The following is a 19,806-nucleotide window of genomic DNA, read 5'->3' as shown; positions in this document are numbered from 1 at the left end:
AATGGCCATTGGAGCTTTCTTGCGCAAAAGAGCATCCACACTGCCATGGACACTCTTGTGCAAAAGCACATGGCAGTGGGAATGCACTCTTGCACCTAAAATGTCCAGTACTTTCTGATTTTTTCCCAGCCAAAAGATGAAAATCCCAGGCCTATAGCAGTAGTACCCAAAGAGTGGTAAAGGGAAAGAGTGCTGGCTTATATAGTGCCCTCTTCAGCTGCTAAACTTTATTAAAAGACAGCTAAATATAAATACTTTCAGCATATTATCTTTAGTTAAGACAATTGAAGTTGCCACGGGAATTTTATTGAATTATAAGAGTAAATGGAAATGAACAGAAGATGAAAATGTTTGACAACCCCTGCCCTGTAGTATTGTGCAGCAGAGCTGATTGCCCCCATCCCCACTTGAGCTTCAATCAGTTCCTCCCCGTCCAATTATTTTTAGCAAAGCTCACAGACAGGTCACTGGATTCTATGAATTTTTGTTTATTGTCTGCAGCCTGTACAGACTTTTGCTAAAAATAACCATGACAAAATCTTAACCTTACCAATGAGGATGCACAAGATAGTGTTTGGTCTGCTGCACAACTTCTCAGAGCTCTAGGGTCCCTGCACAGCCCCAGGATCTCCCTGACACCCAAAAGATCTCAGCACTGCAGGGTTCCTCCACCGGTTAATAGTTTTGGCCCTTCTGCCCAGATGTAGCAGCAAATGTCACAGAGCTCTCTGAAATGCACACAATTTGTGACCTCTGTGAGTTCATTTTATCCTTAGTCATTAGGCACAAACATTCTACTGGCCTGGCCAAGATCCTGCAAAGACCTGCAGATGCTTAGCTACACCACTGTCACTTGATCAGATTTTAGTAATCTGCTGCGAGCATAAGAAGGAAAAGAATCCAGCTCATTCACTACATGTTTTGATCTTTTATTTATTAGTTATCTATGTACAGGTTGGTGTTTTAGGGGCAAATTCTGCAGTATTTAAATCAAAAAATGTCCATTGACTTCACTGGGAGTTTTGTCTGAACACTAAAAGAACTGAACCATAATGAAGGATCACAAATGTTACAAATAGGCAATTTCTTTATTGAGGGCTAGCTATTCAAAAAGAAGACAGAAAAAAATTGATCTTAGGTTCAATTACATTAGTAAATGAGAGTTCAAACAGGCTCATCATTTTATCTTCATATCATTTCAAAGCATATTGCTATGCATCTTGTTTAATCTGCAGTTCACATGGCTTCCTGAAATCCTTAACAAATTTCTTTCCTTTGAAAAATGCAAAACAAAAACCAAGGAAATGACTGAACCCTTGCATTTAAAAATGACTCATCCAATTAATAGTGATGCTCATTAAACCCAATCTGTCTACATTAATACAGAATAGTATGCCTTTGCATTATATAACATTACTTCTGCAACATAACTCCTCACAGGATTCTAGCAATATGTCTGAAATGTGACCTTTATAATACTTATTATTAACATTAACCTGTAAGACAAATAGACCCAAGGAAAAAAAGAAAATTCCTCAATCCTGGGGTACTGAGAATCAGGGTTAAGCGTCTGGATCTGGTTTTCTGAGGTTTATTTTAACCTGAAGATGCTGTGTAGACTATGTCTCCTGCGTATCTAATGTGGAGCTTTCCTGAAATACAGTGTTGCTTCTTTTTGACCAGAGCAACTAGTCAAAGTGCCAGGTCTTGGGGCTGTTCCAGTTGGAAGTAGAAATTGATGGAGTCTGGCATTTTCTTTGATGCAATCTTGTTTATTTACAAAGAATGCACGAAATCTTCTTCTGGATGCCAGAACAAAAAACAAAAGGAGCTATTTCTTAGCTAACAGCTCCAAAGTTCTTTAGCTAAAAGACCAACAGCTTTCTGTAGCTTTTTCCAGGGTCACATTGGGTTCACAGGCTGCTGCTTGCCTTTCTTGAATTTTGCATCTCCATTGTTGATCCAGACTTTTCTTCGTTGGTTGAGTACCTGGGCTCAGGTCCAGGAAGAAATATATATTCTGGAGTCCTTGCAGAAGTTTATTTCATTTTACTGTGCTCTGGCTGCTCTCTTTTTTTCTTTGTAACTGGAACTATAAAGCTAACGAGAGTCCTGTTGTCAATTCTGGTTAATTTTCCAGTGCTTTGTTTGCTTTTTCTATCTGTTATATGTACAACTCTTAGGGTATGTCTATACTGCATTCCTCTTTCGAGAGAGGAATACAAATGCAGACGAGCGAAATTGCAAATGAAGCACAGATTTGAATTTCCCGTGCTTCATTTGCATAATTGTGTCCGGCCGCTATTTAGAAATACCCTATTTCAAGATAAAAAATGCTGTGTAGACGTGGTTATTTAGAAAGAAAAAAGAGTATCCAGACTGCCGGACGCTCTGTCAACAAAAAAAGGCACCCAGAAGTGCTTCTGGCAGGGCATGGGCACAGCCTTTATTTCCAGATGCTGCTGCCTGCCTTTTGCAGAGACACGTGCTTAAAGGGATCTCCCTGGACAGGCGCTGCTCTGCTCTTGCTTCTGACTTGCCTACCTCCTAGAAGGAAAGCAAAGCTGCTGCAGTGCTTGCTCTGGTTGCCCTGCTTCCTCGGACACCACAGCAGTTTATTTGCAGGTTTTTATTCTGCTTTTCACCTTTTATTTGGCCATGGAGCCTGAGCTGCCCCTGGGCAGGCAATGGCCCCATGCTGCCATACTGCAGCTTCTGCTGCATCTGCATGACTCTGTCATGAATCTCCTGCCCCCTAGGAATCCAGACCACACCAAAGAGACCCTCCTCTGGGATGCAGGAGCTCTTCCCTTGCCCCCAAACTTTTTTGGGGACAGGCAGATTTGGAGGCACGAGACGAGTTCGGACTGGTGGGACTGGCTCATCATGCAGCTCTGGGACCACGACCACTGGCTCCACAACTTCTGGATGCGGAAGGACACTCGCCTGCAGACCTCCATCCCCCTGCAGAAGCGGGTCACAATCGTCCTGTGGAAGCTGGCCACCCCCGACAACTACCGCTCCGTGGGACACCAGTTTGGTGTGGGGAGGGCTACCGTCAGGGCCGTCTTGATGGAGGTAAGTCACTTTTGGAGGACAGGCCCTGCTGAGTGAAGGGGTTGAGAAAGGGGGACTGCCAGGCAAGAAGGGGTGAGGGATGGAGTGGCACTTGGAGGCCGCTCCTCGGCCACCCCTGCACTGACGTGGGGGAGGGGGACATCCTGACAAGGGGAAGCGCTTAGGTAACCTGTCTAACTCCCTGGTTTCTGTCTGTCTAATTGTCTCGTGCTGCAGGTGATGAGGGCCATCAATGCAGAGCTGCTGAAAAGGCTCATCCATCTCGGGGACCTGGACAACATCATTGCTGGGTTTGCCGCCCTTGGATTCCCAAACCACGGAAGAGCCCTCGATGGGACACACATCGCAATCCGCATACCACACCATCAAACAGCCCAATTTATAAACCGGAAGGGCTACTATTTGATGGTGCTGCACAGGGACACTTTACGGACCACCGGAGATATTTTACGGACATTTGTGTCAAGTGGTCAGGGCAAACACATGATGCCCGTATATTCTGGAACTCCTACCTGTACCTCAGGTTGCAGGCAGGAGCATTTTTCCCCCAGCAGCACCTTGCACTTGGGGACGTGCAGATGCCGGTGTGTATAGTGGCCGACGCAGCCTACCCCCTGATGCTGTGGCTCATGAAGCCCTACACCAGCCACCTGGATGCGAGCAAGGAGCTTTTCAACACGCATCTTAACCAGGCTTACATCCAGGTGGAATTTGCCTTCGGCTGGCTGAAAGGGAGGTTCCGTTGCCTCCTCACATGCCTGGAAATGGGCGAACACAACATCCCGGAGGTGGTGGCCACATGTTGCGCCCTACATAACCTGGTGGAGAGGAAAGGGGAGGCCTTCCTGCTGGGGAGGGGGACAGGTGCTGATGGCGAGGACAGGCCATTTCAGCAGCCTCAGACGGCTGCCATCCTCCAGGCTCACCAGGCTGGTGTCCCAATATGAGAGGCCCTGAGGGAGAGATTCTCAGAAGGAGCCCACTGACTCTCCCCAGGGCCTCCCCCATGGGGGGTTTGGCCTGGCCCACCCCACTGGTCCCTCCACTACCCTCACCCTCTTCCCATAAAGAATACATACACACCCGGGTTTCTTTGTACACAGACATTAGTTTTTTTATTAGAAACACTATCAGTAAAGAAAATGTGCTAAATGTATAAAAAAATTCTCTGTGTACTGTTCAAATGTTTATAGACAACATAAATCTTTCACTCAAAAATAAAGATTTTGTTATATAACTGAAATGACCTTTAACTGAGGTGGTAGGGGACTGAAAACCTGGAGGGGGCTCAAGTAGGCCGCTGCTTCCCTGATCGCAGGGTCCTGCCACCTTCCTGTCTCCTGGCATCGCCACAGCCTTGGGATCAGGGGGAGCGAGACCTAGTCCTGGCCTGGGCAGCTGTTGGCCCTGTGAGGGCTTGTGAACAGGAGGGGAAGGGGTGGCTGGAGGAAAGGAGAGGGATTTGGGGGGCTGGAGGAGCAGGGGCCTGGCGTACAGGAGGAGCAGTGCCCATGACAGGGGCAGGCAAAGTGAAGAGCTCCCACATTGTGGCACAGATGTCAGTGCGCTGCTGGACCAGCTCATCCAGAAGCCTGGTGCACCACTCGGCCTCTGCCTGTGTCCTCTGCTGGAGGGTGCTGTTGAGGTCCTGCAGGGCCACTACATGGTCCCTCAGCAGGTCTGTGTACACACACCAGTGCCTGCGGGTACCACAGGTCCAGGATGGTGGTAGGGCGGGTGTGGTGCTCCCCTGTTGGGTAGAGGGTCTGGCTGTGGAGGAAAAGAGAAGGAGACAATTATTGTCTGTGTGCACCCCTGCTGTCCCCGAGGTCATGCCGTGGCTGTCAGGGGCTCTCCTTTGGACAGGAGACTCAGGGGTATTACACGTGACACCACATGTAAGTTGTGCAGCAGCCTGAAAGCCTCACAGGGGCCTTACAGTGGCAAAGGGGCTAGCTGGTTCCCCACACTGCCAGCCCACCCATGTGTGGTGACCCCTTAAAGCACACACCTGATATTCCCTCCCCGATGTCCACGGACCCATGGGAGGCCTCTAGGGTCTGGGTCCCTGCTGCCTCCTCTTCCTCCTCCTCCTCCTCCTGATTCAGCTATCTCGTCTCTCCTGCCTGGTCTTCCTCCCTCAGGAGGGGTCGGTCCATGATGTGGTGGGGTAACTTGGACTCCACCACACGTAGTGGAGTCTGTGCTTCCCCACCACCCAGGATCTGCTCCAACTCCTCATAGTAAGGGCATGTCTCGGGGACTGCCCTGAAGCTGGAGCTCTGGTCCTGGGCCCTGGCATATCCCTGCCACAGCTCCTTTACCTTGGCCCTGACTTGTGCCATGGTGTGGGGGTGATGCCTTTTGGTGGCCAGTCCTTGGGCCAGGCGCTCATAAATGTCCACATTCCTGCGGCATGTTTGCAGGCCTGCAGGGCTTCTTCCTGGGACCAGAGCTTCAGGAGGTTTTTGATTTCTAGCCCTGACCAGGCTGGTGCCTGCCTTTTGCTGCCCCTGGGTGGGTCCTCGTCTCTGTCCTGAGTAGGGCCAGGGTGTCTTGAGTCTGGGACATGGCTGTCACAGCTGGCATGGGTGCTCTGGCTAGCTGCCGGACAGCAAGTCCTGCCTGGGTGCCTATGCCTTTAAGAGTCTGTGGCCAGGAACCACAGAGATGCTGTACCTGTAAAGGCTAGACTGTCCACCAGGGCTTCTTCCTGGAGGCCTTTTTTATCAACAGAATTGGCTCCCTGCATCCACACACACCTTTTGTCAACAGATCTCTGTTGACAAACATGTTCTTCCTCGTAAAAGGAGGTTTACTGCTGTTGACAAAACTGACGCGTTCTGTCAACTTGCATAACACAGCAGAACACGGCGGTAGTGTAGACACAGGTATAGTTTTGTTGACAAAAGGCCACTTTTGGAGACAAAAACCTGTAATCTAGACACACCCTTAGAGATTATTTGACAGAAGTTGCTATGGGCACGTCTAGACTACATGCCTCTGGCGACAGAGGCATGTAGATTAGACTACCAGACATAGGAAAATGAAGCTGCGATTTAAATAATCGCCGCTTCATTTAAATTTACATGGCTGCTGCGCTGAGCCGACAAACAGCTGATCCGCTGTTTGTCGGTTCAGCGCGATAGTCTGGACGCGCGGGTGTCGACATCAAAGGTATTTGTCGACCACCCAGGTATGCCTCCTGGGATGAGGTATACCTGGATGGTCGACAAATACCTTTGATGTCACCACCCGCACGTCCAGACTATCGCGCTGAGCCGACAAACAGCTGATCAGCTGTTTGTCGGCTCAGCGCGGCAGCCATGTAAATTTAAATGAAGCGGCGATTATTTAAATCGCAGCTTCATTTTCCTATGTCTGGTAGCCTAATCTACATGCCTCTGGCGACAGAGGCATGTAGTCTAGACGTACCCTATGTGTTGTGAGATTTATAGTTATAGAACTAGTAAAGGTTTCCATTAAATTCATTGCTTTTACTGAATATGTAGTTTCAACAAAATGGAAATTCTTCTTGGTCCTGCCTCAGGAAGAAGGATGGGAATTGATGACTTCTCAAGGATCTTGTCAGCCCTACATTTCTACAAAACTAAATTCTTTGACATTTCTAATTCAATGTTTTGTGGAATTTGCATCGTGCTTAATTTTGATATTTGACTTTTTGTCACAATTCAGGACAAAATCAAACTTCAAAATACACAAATGTCTGGTGATATGGAAAGTCCAATTTTTGCTCAGCTCTAATTATTGTAGGTGGTACTGGCAGTGCTACCTAGAAGTGAAGGTTATCTGACACTTCCCATTAGGAATCCCTGTTTCTCATTGATGACAACTTTAGCAAACTTTAGCCATTAGAACTGAAGTGTTCTAAGCTATAGACTGCCTCGGGCTAAATTTGTTTTGAAAAGCTTCAGCAAAAATGGTTCAGTTTGTGATGGGTTCAGTCACTGGGACTCTCTTGGAACTGACACTTGATGTGCTGAATTAGCACTGAGCTCACCTTCCTGCTCTCGTGAGTAACTCTCAACTCTGTCCTGCTGATCCAGACCCTCAGGCCCGTCCAGTACTGACACAGAGATAGGGTCAAAGTCCTCTTCAGTATGCTACAGACTCTGAGATCAGCTTATCTCTGGGAAGGCTCAACTAAAGGGCCTTGCCTCAGCACCTAAACACACAGCCATATTAGGAGCTAACCCTGAGAAAAATCCATTTTACTCTGTATAAAGTTTTATGCTAGGTAAGTTCATGTTTAAGTGTCTCTATCCCCCTGGTCTCCAGTGGGGAAAAGGAGATTGTGCCCCCTTCACAGGAGGGAGTTGGGTAGGGGAACCTAGGTCTTTCCTCTCCACTTGGCTCCAGCCCAGGGCCCTATGAGAGGCAGTGATATCAAATACCCATGAGTGCTTCTGAGCTGCCTTCCTAAGCCACTTCCTACTGCTTACCTTCCCAGTCCAGTGTGTGTCACAAAGCCCATAGAAGTCTAATGTTTTCTCTTCCAAGGGAAAGAATAGTTTCTCCTGAAGGGTCGGACTGTGGTAACTGTTCCTTGCAGATATCTCCCCTTCAGCCAAGACTCTAGCTATACCCGTACCCAGGAATTCCCAAGATAGGTTTCTCCTATCTTATCTGACTCTCTTAACTTCCTCCTCCTGCAGATGCTGCCCCAGTTGATGCAGCAGGACCAAGCCACCTGCACACAGAACTATCCCTTAACTTCTTCTATCCCAGTGTGGAGTTCATAGACCCCCGTCACAAGGTGCAAACATGGGAAACGCATTTATCCATAAATTTTGTCATACTGATTTGTGTTACAACAAGAATATCTTAGTCTGATATTCTTTGCCCTGTTGGATTTTTCAAATGTCATTCTTATTACACACCTTCCTATATTTTGGGGAGGTATGGGCATATTAGAAATTGCTCTGTTTCTTCCTTGCAGTACAGGCAGTCCCCGGGTTACATGGATCCGACTTACATCGGATCCCTACTTACAAACGGGGTGAGGCAACCCCGCACTAGCTGCTTCCCTCCAGCAGACCAGGGAGATGCGAAGCTAGCGTCCCCCCCTCCCCCAGCAGACCAGGGAGACACGGAGCTGCTTTTCTCAGCAAACACCTCAGCTTGAGAATAAAGGACTGAGGGAAGTGAGATGTGGGAGAATAAAACTGAGCTCTGGAGAAATGTTTGGCTAGAGTTTCCCCTACAATATGTACCAGTTCCGACTTACATACAAATTCAACTTAAGAACAAATCTACAGTCCCTATCTTGTATTTAACCCGGGGACTGCCTGTACTTATTTGTGGATTCTGCTCTCATAACTTGGCTTTCAAAGCATTTTCTCAAGATACGCACTTTGCTCATGCAGTTTCCCATCAATCACTGCTATTGCAGAACATGTACTTGCAAAAGTTTCCATTAATTTCAGGCAACATATTCCTGAATGCATGAGTCTCATTTTCCTTTATAGGCTAAGTGTAGCTTGTGCTGCCTCTTGAATTTAGGTCTATCAGCAGTATTTGGAAGCCTGAGGCTTCTAGATCTGTCTGCTTGGTATTGAAAAGGCCATGCTGGATTTGTCTTTCCTTTGTGCTGGCTATTTTCTATTTTATAGGCGGTAGTGGGACTAAAAGTCTACTTTATATTCCAAAACAGAGAGACCTGTGAGGAATCCATAAAGCACATATTCTTTTTCCCCATACTAGCTCTGTTGCACAGTGATTCAAACTTTTCCAAGTACTTTTTTTTTCTGGAAACTATTCAGGGTATTTCATAATATGCATTTGTGATGAGATACACCAACTCCACACTGTATCAGAAGGGGATAATGAGCATCTATGGAGACAGTCAGCCTCACTGCACTACACCAATGTCAAACCTGGAGATAGGAGTTGAAAGGGCTGAATCTTACTCAGGTAGGCCCTGACCACTAGGAAGAAGAGTAGATCTCTGATTCTTACGTAGGGAGAAAAGCCGGGCTGAGTTGCACTGCTGGCAGATACAGCTTTCCTGAAGAAAACTAGACCTGCAACAGGAAGCCTAAGACAGTTGTGGTGAAGTGTCAGGATGAGAGTCTGAAAGACTAAGAAGCTTTGCATTGAGCCCAAGGAAGAGGCTTAGTGGGAGAAGAGCTAATATTCCCAGAATTGGGGAAGAGGCTGAGAAAATAAGACTGGGCAAGGTAGGAAAGTGGTCCAGGAAGTCCAAAAGGGATTTATGTAGTCAGGCCTTGACTCCCTTTTCACTAGTCCCTGGGCAAGAGGTAGGGAGACTGACAATATTATACTACCATGAGCCACTAATATATATCAAAGTGGCTAGGAAAGGCAGCCAAGCAGCAGTAGTTGGTTCAGGACCTAACTGTTCAATCACTGCAGCAAATTTGGTTTATTTGGCATCCTCTAAAGAAATCTGATTATTATATAATCATAGAGCTGGAAGAGACCTCAGGTCATCAAATCCAGCCCCCTGCCCAAGGCAGGACCAATCCCAACTAAATCAACCCAGCCAGGGCGTTGACAAGCCGAGACTTAAAAACCTCTAGGGATGGAAATTCCACCATCTCCCTCGGTAACCCATTCCAGTGCTTCACCACCCTCCTGGTGAAATAGTTTTTCCAAATACTAACCTAGACCTCCCTCCTTGAGACCATTGCTCCCTGTTCTGCCATCCATTACTACTGTGAATAGCCTTTCTCCATCCTCTTTGGAACCTACCTTCAGGAAGTTTAAGGCTGCAATCAAATCCCCCCTCACTCTTCGCTTCTGCAGACTAAACAAATCCAAATCCCCCAGTCTCTCCTCATACGTCATGCACTTCAGGCCCCTAATCATTTTGGTCGCTCTCCACTGGACCCTCTCCAATACAACCACATCCTTTCTATAGTGGGGGGGGGAGCTCAGAACTGGACACAATATTCTAGATGTGGTCTCACCAGAGCCGAATAAAGGGGAATGATGACATCTCTGGATCTGCTGGCAATGCTCCTCCTAATGCACCCTAATATGCCATTAGCCTTCTTGGCTACAAGGGCACACTGTTGATTCATATCCAGCTTCTCATCCACTGTAATCCCCGGGTCCTTTTCTGCAGAACTGCTACTTAGCCATTCAGCCCCCAGCCTGTAACAATGCTTGGGATTCTTTCATCCCAAGTGCAGGACTCTGCACCTATCCTTGTTGAACCTCATCAGATTTCTTTTGGCCCAATCCTCTAATCTGCCCAGGTCACTCTGGACCCTATCCCTGCCCTCCAGCATATCTACCTCTCCCCCCCTACCTTAGTGTCATCTACAAACTTGCTGAGGATGCAACCCATCCCCTTATCCAGGTCATTAATAAAGATGTTGAACAAAACTGGTCCAAGAACTGTTCCTTGGGGCACTCCACTAGAAACTGACCGCCAACCTGACATCGAGCCGTTGATCACTACCCGTTGGGCCAGACAGTCTAGCTAGCTTTCTATCCATCTTACAGTCCATTTATCCAATCCATACTCCCATAACTTGATGGCAAGAATATTGTGGGAGACTGTTACACATTACCATTAGAAGGGCACTAGTAAAAGTCATGGTCAGAGGTCACCCTCCATGACCTGCAGTTTCTTTTAGCTTCCGTTCCTAATGTTGCTATTTTTCCGGTAACTGAAGCTTAGTTGGGGGAGCGTTGGTGGGATAAGAGGACCCGGGCCCTCCCTCACTCTCGGGTCCTGGCCCAGGGCCCTAAGGCAGAGATATCCATATCCCTTGCCTGACTGACGGGGGACTTGCCCCTAAACGTGCCAGTCCACGGGCTCCATGACCCTGCCCTGAGCCATTTCCTTCCCACCTCCTCTGCCTACCTCCATGTTCCTCTGGTGATCCACCCAGCCTCCCCTTCCAGGGTGGCGGGCACCCCTTTTGAATGTTCTGCCCAGCTTACGCCCGCCCCTCCCCCCGAGGTTTTAGCGAGTGGGCAGTAACTTCTCCACCACATGAGCAGGTGACGTCATCAACTGGCGCCTGTCTCTTTTGCCGGCCTGCACTGTTGGTCCCCCTCTCAGCCCCAATTGGCCTCTCTCCTGGGTCCTGCGCAACTTCTCCGGCAGCCGTCTCGGGGTGATTCGTCTTGTCCTGCCCAGATTCCCACGGTTCGCGGGGCCCCGTTTGGGTGCGGGGTTGCTCCACCCTGTCACAGAGACCATATCAAAAGCTTTGCTAAAGTCAAGGTGTATCACATCCACCGACTTTCCCATATCCACAGAGTCATATGGGTGTGTATGGAAGCAGAAAGCCTGGCATGTAAGCAGAGCTACCTCAAGCTGACTGGGAAAAATATGGAAATGAGATAGTAGGATTGGTCAACTCAAGGCAGCCAAACCCTGGTGAGAGATCACTTAATACATGTCACTGGGGCCCCACTGAGACTGTTTATTTGCTGTACATTCACTGAGATGTTAAGATATATCCTGGCATATAGGTCCAACTCAGAAGTAGACTGTATTTCTGGTAGTAAAATACATCCACCCATACTCGGGCTGTCAATTGATGTACGATTAACACAGGGTAGGATCAACGCATTAATTTTTTTAACATTAATGCTGCGCTGCCCCTTTGAAGTGCTGCTGTGGCGCATCAAAGAGGCAGCACATTAGGAACCTGGGATCAGCTGGAGTGCTCAGATGACCCTGGGCTCCGTGCAGTGCCGCCTCTCTGAAGCACCGGAGCAGCACTTCAAAGGGGCAGCGCAACGCAGGTCTGGGGATCAGCTGGGCACTCCAGCTGATCCCAGGCTCCTAATGCACTGCCCCTTTGAGGCACTGGGGCGGAGTATCCAAGGGGCAGCAAGACGTGGAGCCCAGGATCAGCTGGAGTGCCCAGCTAATCACTGGCTCCACATTGCACTGCCCCTTGGAAACGCTGACCCAGAGCTTCAAAGGAGCACCACGGCACAGAGCCCAGGGTCATCTGGGGACTCCAGCTGATCCTGGGCTCCAGTTTGCACTGCCCCTTTGAAATGCCACTCCAGCGCTTCAAAGAGGCAGTTCATTAGGAGTCCCCAGATGATCACGGGCTCCATGCAGTGCTATGGCACTTCATAGGGGCAGTGCAATGTGGAGCCTGGGGTCAGCTGGGGACTCCAGCTGATCCCTGGCTCCCATGTTGCTACCCCTTGGAAATGCCGGGGCAGCTTTTCCAAGGGGCAGTGCCTCACTGAGCCTGGGGTCAGCTGAGGACTCCAGCTGATTCCAGGTTTCTGTAGTGCTGCTCCTTTGAAGCACCTCCCCAGAGTTTCAAAGGGGCAGTGCACATGATAAATTGCGATTAAATTTTTTAATTGCACAATTAATTGTGATTAATTTTTTTAATTGCTTGACAGCCCTAACCCGTACATATCCTGCTATGGGTAACAACTGAAGGCATTTCAGAGACCTAAAGAAGAAGTATGCAGGGTCCTCAGAAACACAATATATTTAGACCCAAATATTCCAGATGAGGGGGATTTGAACCCAATGAGTCTCATAAGTGTAGGTGAGGAGATGGACCCTGGAGAAGTGGGTCCCACAGAACAAAGTGTCCTGCCTTCACAAGAAGCTAGAAGAAACCCTTCTGATTGTGTGTGTTTGTGTGTCGGGGTGTATATTGATGAGTTTTTCCAACTTCACTGAGGATCAACAAGATGATTAAAACCTGAATGGAGCATATAATCAGGTGGCCACAGTGAAAGGGGAAGGAGTGATTCCTTAAAAAGCTAATCCTACATCTGTCATTTGAGTTCCATATGGATCAAGTTTACCACTTAGAAAAAGATAGGTGGTAGTGGGGAGAGTGGGTCTGGAGAGGACTCTGGCTGGGTCCATGGCCACATTTGCACAAAGTAGCGTGGTTGGATCACACAATGCCTTATGCAGGACATCTGGGCAAAGGGAACACCATCATCGAATTATGACCTACTTTACTGGCTAGGAATGTATAGATCTGTCACTAACTTCTGTGCCTTGAATCTGGAATGATAGCTAGTTGCTCCTTAGAGAACGTGGATAGCTTCTTTAGTCTCCCTCCTACCAGACACCCTCTTTGAGAATATAGGGATGGACCTGTTGGGCTCCTCAAAAAGAGTGCACTGGAGTATAAATATATCATGGTAATAGTAGATTATGTCATGAAAATACTCACAGGCTATTCCTGTATACTCACTTAACTCTAAAGCCATTGCTACAGAATTGATAAAATTCTTTGCCAGGGTAGGGGTGCAGGAAAGATCTTAGCAGTCCAGAGAATCACATCAGAGGTGATGAAAAAATTGTGCAATCTGTTAAAAATCAAGGCCATTTGCACTCTGTATATCATCCCCAAATAGACTGATGGAGTATTTCAACCAGAATCTGAAACAAATGCTACAAAAATTTGTCATCACATAATTGCACCATTGGGACCAACAGCTCTCATCCCCGCATCACTCCATTTGTGATGCAGGAGATTATCCAGATTACTCCTGCATGTTAAACTTCACAAAAAGCTCAGGACCTTTGGCACTAAGAAAGTGCGCTTAATGCCCAGTGGTTTCAAGAATGTACTTATAATAGGGAAACTTGTCTTTGCATATTTAAGCATGGAAAGAAACCATGTGGTTTTATTACTCCCTAATACAGATTCTAAACTTTTGGCCTGTTGACAGGGCCCCTATGAAGTAATAAGACAGGTAGCACTAGTTAATTATGAAATTAGGAACCTTATACAAGAAAAATGAAATGTGTAAACCTTTTATAACTCTGGGAAGCACAATAAGGATTGTTATAGCTTCATACCCTTACCAGCCATAACTGGGAAACCATGTGCCCTATGGCAAGACTCTGGGGACCATACAGGTTAAGGAGAATCACTCACCAGAGCAAAAAGCTTAGATACAGCAGCTGGTGGTCTCCCTTTCAACAGAGTTTTCAGCCCTGCCCACGCAAAGTCACTTAGCTTACCACTGTATCCAGAGAGAGCAGAAGCACAGAACTGAGACCAAGTAACACCTCGACCTATACCCATGAAGATGCATAAAGTTGTATGGCAGGAATTCCAAACTACGATGGAGCATGAGTTTATAAATAAACCCTACAGGGACTGGTGGAGCCTTGTTGTTGTAGTTCACTACAGAAGTGCTAACACAGTGTCTCTGGCCAACGTAGACATAGAATGATGTACAGCTGTGATTTAGCTCTTGGTAATGGCATCACTGGGAATTTTTATATAAACTGCCTCCTGGTATTTTAACTACTGTGTCATCTAATTGCATACTACAGATTTACATGACACCATAGAATAAATGATTGGAAGCCTATCTAAACTAAGTCTCCCATGAGTGCAGCTATCCAGCGGTAACAATGGTGGGAAATTTTAAGAAAATATGTCTGGTATAGTTAATGGCCAAGAATGTGGTTTATATGACTTTTACATGAAATTATAAACCAGTATGGAGCTTGCTAGAAGAATCTCTTGACTGTTTTATTGTACTGAGGCATTATCTCCTGGCTATTCAGATGGTGACAAAACACATTCTGCTAATCAACATACTGTGCTGACTACTGATGTTCATTCAAATTTCACAGAACTGAGGGATTATTAAAGGACAAAATTTCATGTTACATATCTGACTATAAAAATAGGATGAAATTTGAATATATTTTTAATTTACACAATAAAGGTGTATTCTAGAGAGCTGAATATAGAAATGCCCCATTCCCCATCTAATTTTTTTCTGTTAGGATATTCAAAACACAAACAACAGCAGTATTGATTCAATAGGACTGAATTGCAACAGTTACAAATGGAAAATACCTGTTAGAACATTGAGTCCACACCACTGCAAGTTCTGCATGTACTTCCCTTATAAAGGACATGTAAGATATTGCATTTGATCAGAAGCAAAAGATTGAGAGGGTTGGGGGGAGCGCATGACTTCACTTGGAACAATTCATAGAAGCCTATGGTAAACACTTTTTTTTTTGCTTTTAGTTATGGCTGAAGCCTGTTATTCCCACTGTTTATAATCATTCGCTTTTGCTGTACTCAGATCACTGGAGGGCAAAGGCTTTCCTAACCTGGCAGTACTGCTTCTTGTCTCAGAAGTGATTAAGTCAGCAAACTACTGCACCTCTACTTTATGAGTCCAGAACATTATATTAGCGATTGTAAAAGTTGCCTGCTGATGCTATTTTTTTTCTTTAGCTTTTGTAAAAATTGCCTGTCAATGCTATTTTTTTCTGCACTGAAGTGTCATTCTTTAAGCAGTTTGGCTGGATCCCTAAAGAACTCACTGGAATGTTAAAAAAACTGCACAGCCAACTTCCCAAATTACAGTAAGAAGAAACTGAACTGCATTGAGAAATCATACAAAGTAACCAACGAGAAGTCCTGTGGCACCTTGTAGACTAACAGATTTATTAGAACATAAGCTTTCAGGGGCAAAGACCCACTTCATCAGATGCATTTAGTGGAAATTCCAGAGGCAGATATAAATATGCAGGCATATGAAAAGAGTACCAATCAAGACTAAGGCTAGAGATAATGAAGTCAATTCAGTTAGGGAGGATGAGGTCCACTTCTAGCAGCTAATGTGGAGGTGTGAACACCAAGGCTTTGTCTACACTGGCGGCTTCTTACGCAAGAACATCTTGCGCAAGGGTTCTTGTGCAAGAAATCTTGCACAAGAAAACGTCCACACTGCCATGTGTGAGCTGTGCTTTTGCGCAAGAGCGCCCATGGCAGTGTGGATGCTCTCTAGCGCAAGAAAGCTCTGATGGCCTTTTTAGCCATAGGGCTTTCTTGCACAAGAAATCCCTGCCGAACATCCACACTGCCCTCTTTCACAAGAGCTCCTGCGCAAGAGGGCTTACACCTGTTAGAAAAGAGCGTAGCTCTTGCACAAGAAGTCCTCTCTTCTCATGGTTTACTGTAAATCTTCTTGCGGACTGTGTGGATGCTCTGCAGAACCCGTGCAAGAACCTGCCAGTGTAGACATAGACCCAGAGAGGAGAAACTGCTTTTGTAGTTGGCTACCCATTCAGAGTCTTTATTTAATCCCAAATTGATAGTGTCAAATTTGCAAATGAATTGTAGCTCTGCAGTTTGGATAATACAAAGTAGTCAGCATCCCTGTAGTTTTTAGTTAACCTAATCAATTTCTGGGCTGAATAAATCCAATATATTTTTTAAGGTTTTTATTTCAACATGGTAAAAAAGAACCTCAAAACAAAACACTCATATAGTATATGGCTATCAAAACATGGCTTTCCCATACTATAAGCTTATAGCTTGTTTTCCGTTCCTTTAATGTCCGCATGATAAAAATATCCAAGTAAGATAGAAAATTATTATTACTTAGAAAAGTTAGATATCTTCAAGTCACAAGGGCATCCTAGAATATTCAAGGAGCTGATTGAGGTGGTATCTGAGCCATTAGCTTTGAAAAGACATGGAAGATGGGAGTGATTCTAGATGACTGGAAAAGGGCAAATATAGTTCCCAACTATAAAAAGGGAAATAAGGACAACCCAAGAAATGACAGACCAGTCAGCTTAACTTCTGTGCCAGGAAAGGTAATGGAGCAAATAATTAAGAAATCCATCTGCAAACATCTGGAGGATATTAAAGTGATAAGTAACAGTCAACATGGATTTGTAAAATACAAATCATGTCAAACCGACATGATAGCTTTCTGTGATAGGGTAACAAGACTTTGGATAAGGGAAAAGCAGTAAACATGGTATGATAGATTTTATTAAAGCATTTGATACAATTTCGAATGACCTTATCAATAAACTAGGGAAATAAAATGGGGCTTCTGTAATGTGGGAGCATAACTTGTTGCATAACAGTTCTCAGAGGCTTTGTCTATACTGCAGCTTTTGCCAAAGAGCCTATGCAAATGAAGAGTGGATTAGCATATCACCATGTCATTTGCATAATTTATTTAAGCCGTTTTTGCCCAGGGGTTTTTGTGCAAAAAGAAGCAGTGAGGACTTTTTTTTGTGCAAAACCCCTGTTTTGCACAAGATCCTTATGCCTCTCCTAATCCACACTTTATTTGCATAGGCACTGCAAGCAAAGCCGGCAGTGTAGACGTAGCCTCACATATACAGTATGGTTGCGTCTACACTGCCCTCTCTTGCACAAAAAATATGCAAATGAGGAGAAGTGTGGAATATTGCTGCACCTCATTTGCATAATTAATGAGGCTCCGTTTTTGCACAAGAGGCTTTTGCGCAAAAAGAAGCCGTCTACACGGCTCCTTTTTGCACAACTCCCCCCTTGCGCAAGAGCCGTTATTCCTGAAAAAAAGCAGAAGAATGGCTCTTGCTCAAGAGGGGGTTTTTGCACAAAAGCCTCGTGTGCAAAAACGGAGCCTCATTAATTATGCAAATGAGGTGCAGCAATATTCCACGCTTTACCTCATTTGCATATTTTTTGTGCAAGAGAGGGCAGTGTAGACATAGCCTATGGGAAGTGACTGTCTAGGAAGGAGTATAGGAGAAAGGGATCTAGGGGTCATAATGGACCACAAGTTAATCATGAGTCAACAGTATGACACTGTTGAAAAAAAAAAAAGCAAATGTGATTCTGGGATGCATTAACAGGAGTGTTGTGAGTAAGACATCCACTGTACTCTGTGCTGATTAGGCCTCAAATGGAGTATTATGTCCAGTTCTGGGCACGACATTTCAGGAAAGATGTGAAGAAATTAGAGAAGGTCCAGAGAAGAGCAACAAAAATGCTTTAAAATCTCTAATACATGACCTGTGATGGAAGACTTAAAGAACTGGGTTTGTTTAGTTTGGAAAAGAGAAGATTGAGAGGGGACATGATAGCAGATTTTAAGTTTCTAAAAAGGTGTTACAAGCAGAAGGGAGAAAAATGACTCCCTTAAGCTCTCAAGATAGGACAAGAAGCAATGGACTTAAATTGCAGCAAGGGAAATTTAGGTTGGACATTTGGAAAAACTTCCTAACTGTCAGAGTGGTTAAGCATTGGAATAAATTATTTAGAGAGGTTGTGGAATCTCCATCATTGGAGATACTTAAAAGCAGATTTTATGGACATCCATTAGGGATAATCTGATTGTACTTGGTCCTGCAGTGAGGGTAGGAGACTAGACTTGATGAGCTCTTGAGATCCCTTCCAGTTCTAGTATTCTATGGTTATGGCTAACATATGAAACTAAATTTTTTGATCCTGCAAAATGCTGAGTGTTATATTCCCATTGACTTAAACAGGAATGATGGATTTTCAATATCTCTCATCATCATTATCCAAATATATAAAATAAGACATTGAAGTAAGTAGAATTTCATGCAGTAAGAGCATCACTAGTTCGTTTCTTATTCAGAATATGACAGTAGTGTACAGCAGTGGTCAAAAAGGGCTTACAATAATGATACTATGTTATTTCGGTCCATCCTTCTATTTTGATTGTAAAAGGGATCTTACAGTGTGTGGCAATCATAGAAACATAGAATCATAGAAGTGGAAGAGACCTCAGAACGTCATCAAGTCCAGCCCCCTGCTCTAGGCAGGACCAATTCCAAATAAATCAACCTGGCCAGGGCTTTGTCAAGCCGAGACTTAAACACCTCTAGGGAGACTCCACTACTTCCCTAGGTAACCCATTCCAGTGCTTCACCACCCTCCTAGTGAAATAGTTTTTCCTGATATCCAACCTGGACCTCTCCCACCACAACTTGAGACCATTGCTCCTTGTTCTGCCATCTGTCACCACTGAGAACAGCCTCTCTCCATCCTCTTTGGAACCTCCTTCAGGAAGTTGAAGGCTGCTATCAAATCCCCCCTCACTCTTCGCTTCTGCAGACTAAACAGACCCAAGTCTCTCAGCCTCTCCTCATAAGTCATATGCTCCAGCCCCCTAATCATTTTGGTTGCCCTCCGCTGGACCCTCTCCAATGCGTCCACATCCTTTTTGTAGTGGGGGGCCCAGAACTGGACACAATACTCCAGATGCGGCCTCACCAAAGCCGAATAAAGTGGAATGATGACATCTCTGGATCTGCTGGCAATGCGCCTCTTAATGCAACCTAATATGCCATTAGCCTTCTTGGCTACAAGGGCACACTGTTGACTCATATCTAGCTTCTCATCCACTGTAACCCCCAAGTCCTTTTCTGCAGAACTACTACTTAACCGGTTGGTCCCCAGCTTGTAACTATGCTTGGGATTCTTCCGTCCCAAGTGCAGGACTCTACACTTGTCCTTGTTGAACCTCATCAGATTTCTTGTGGCCCAATCCTCCAATTTGTCTAAGTCATTCTGTACCCTATCTCTGCCCTTAAGGGTATCTACCTCTCCCCCCAGCTTAGTGTCATCAGCAAACTTGCTGAGGGTACAATCCATCCCCTCATCCAGATCATTAATAAAGATATTGAACAAAACCGGTCCTAGAACCGAACCTTGGGGCACTTCGCTAGAAACCGACCGCCATCCTGACATCGAGCCATTGATCACTACCCGCTGGGCCCGGCCTTCTAGCCATCTTTCTATCCATTTTACCGTCCATTTATCCAATCCACAATCCCTTAATTTGCTGGCAAGAATATTGTGGGAGACCGTATCAAAAGCCTTGCTAAAGTCAAGGTATATAACATCCACTGACTTCCCCATGTCCACCGAGCCAGTTACTTCATCATAGAAGCTAATCAGATTGGTCAGGCACGACTTGCCCTTTGTGAATCCA

This window comes from Pelodiscus sinensis, chromosome 6 (assembly GCF_052426305.1).
Source record: "Pelodiscus sinensis isolate ZL-2025 chromosome 6, ASM5242630v1, whole genome shotgun sequence".
Classification (NCBI taxonomy): Eukaryota; Metazoa; Chordata; order Testudines; family Trionychidae; genus Pelodiscus; species Pelodiscus sinensis.
This window is presented reverse-complemented; position numbering follows the sequence as displayed.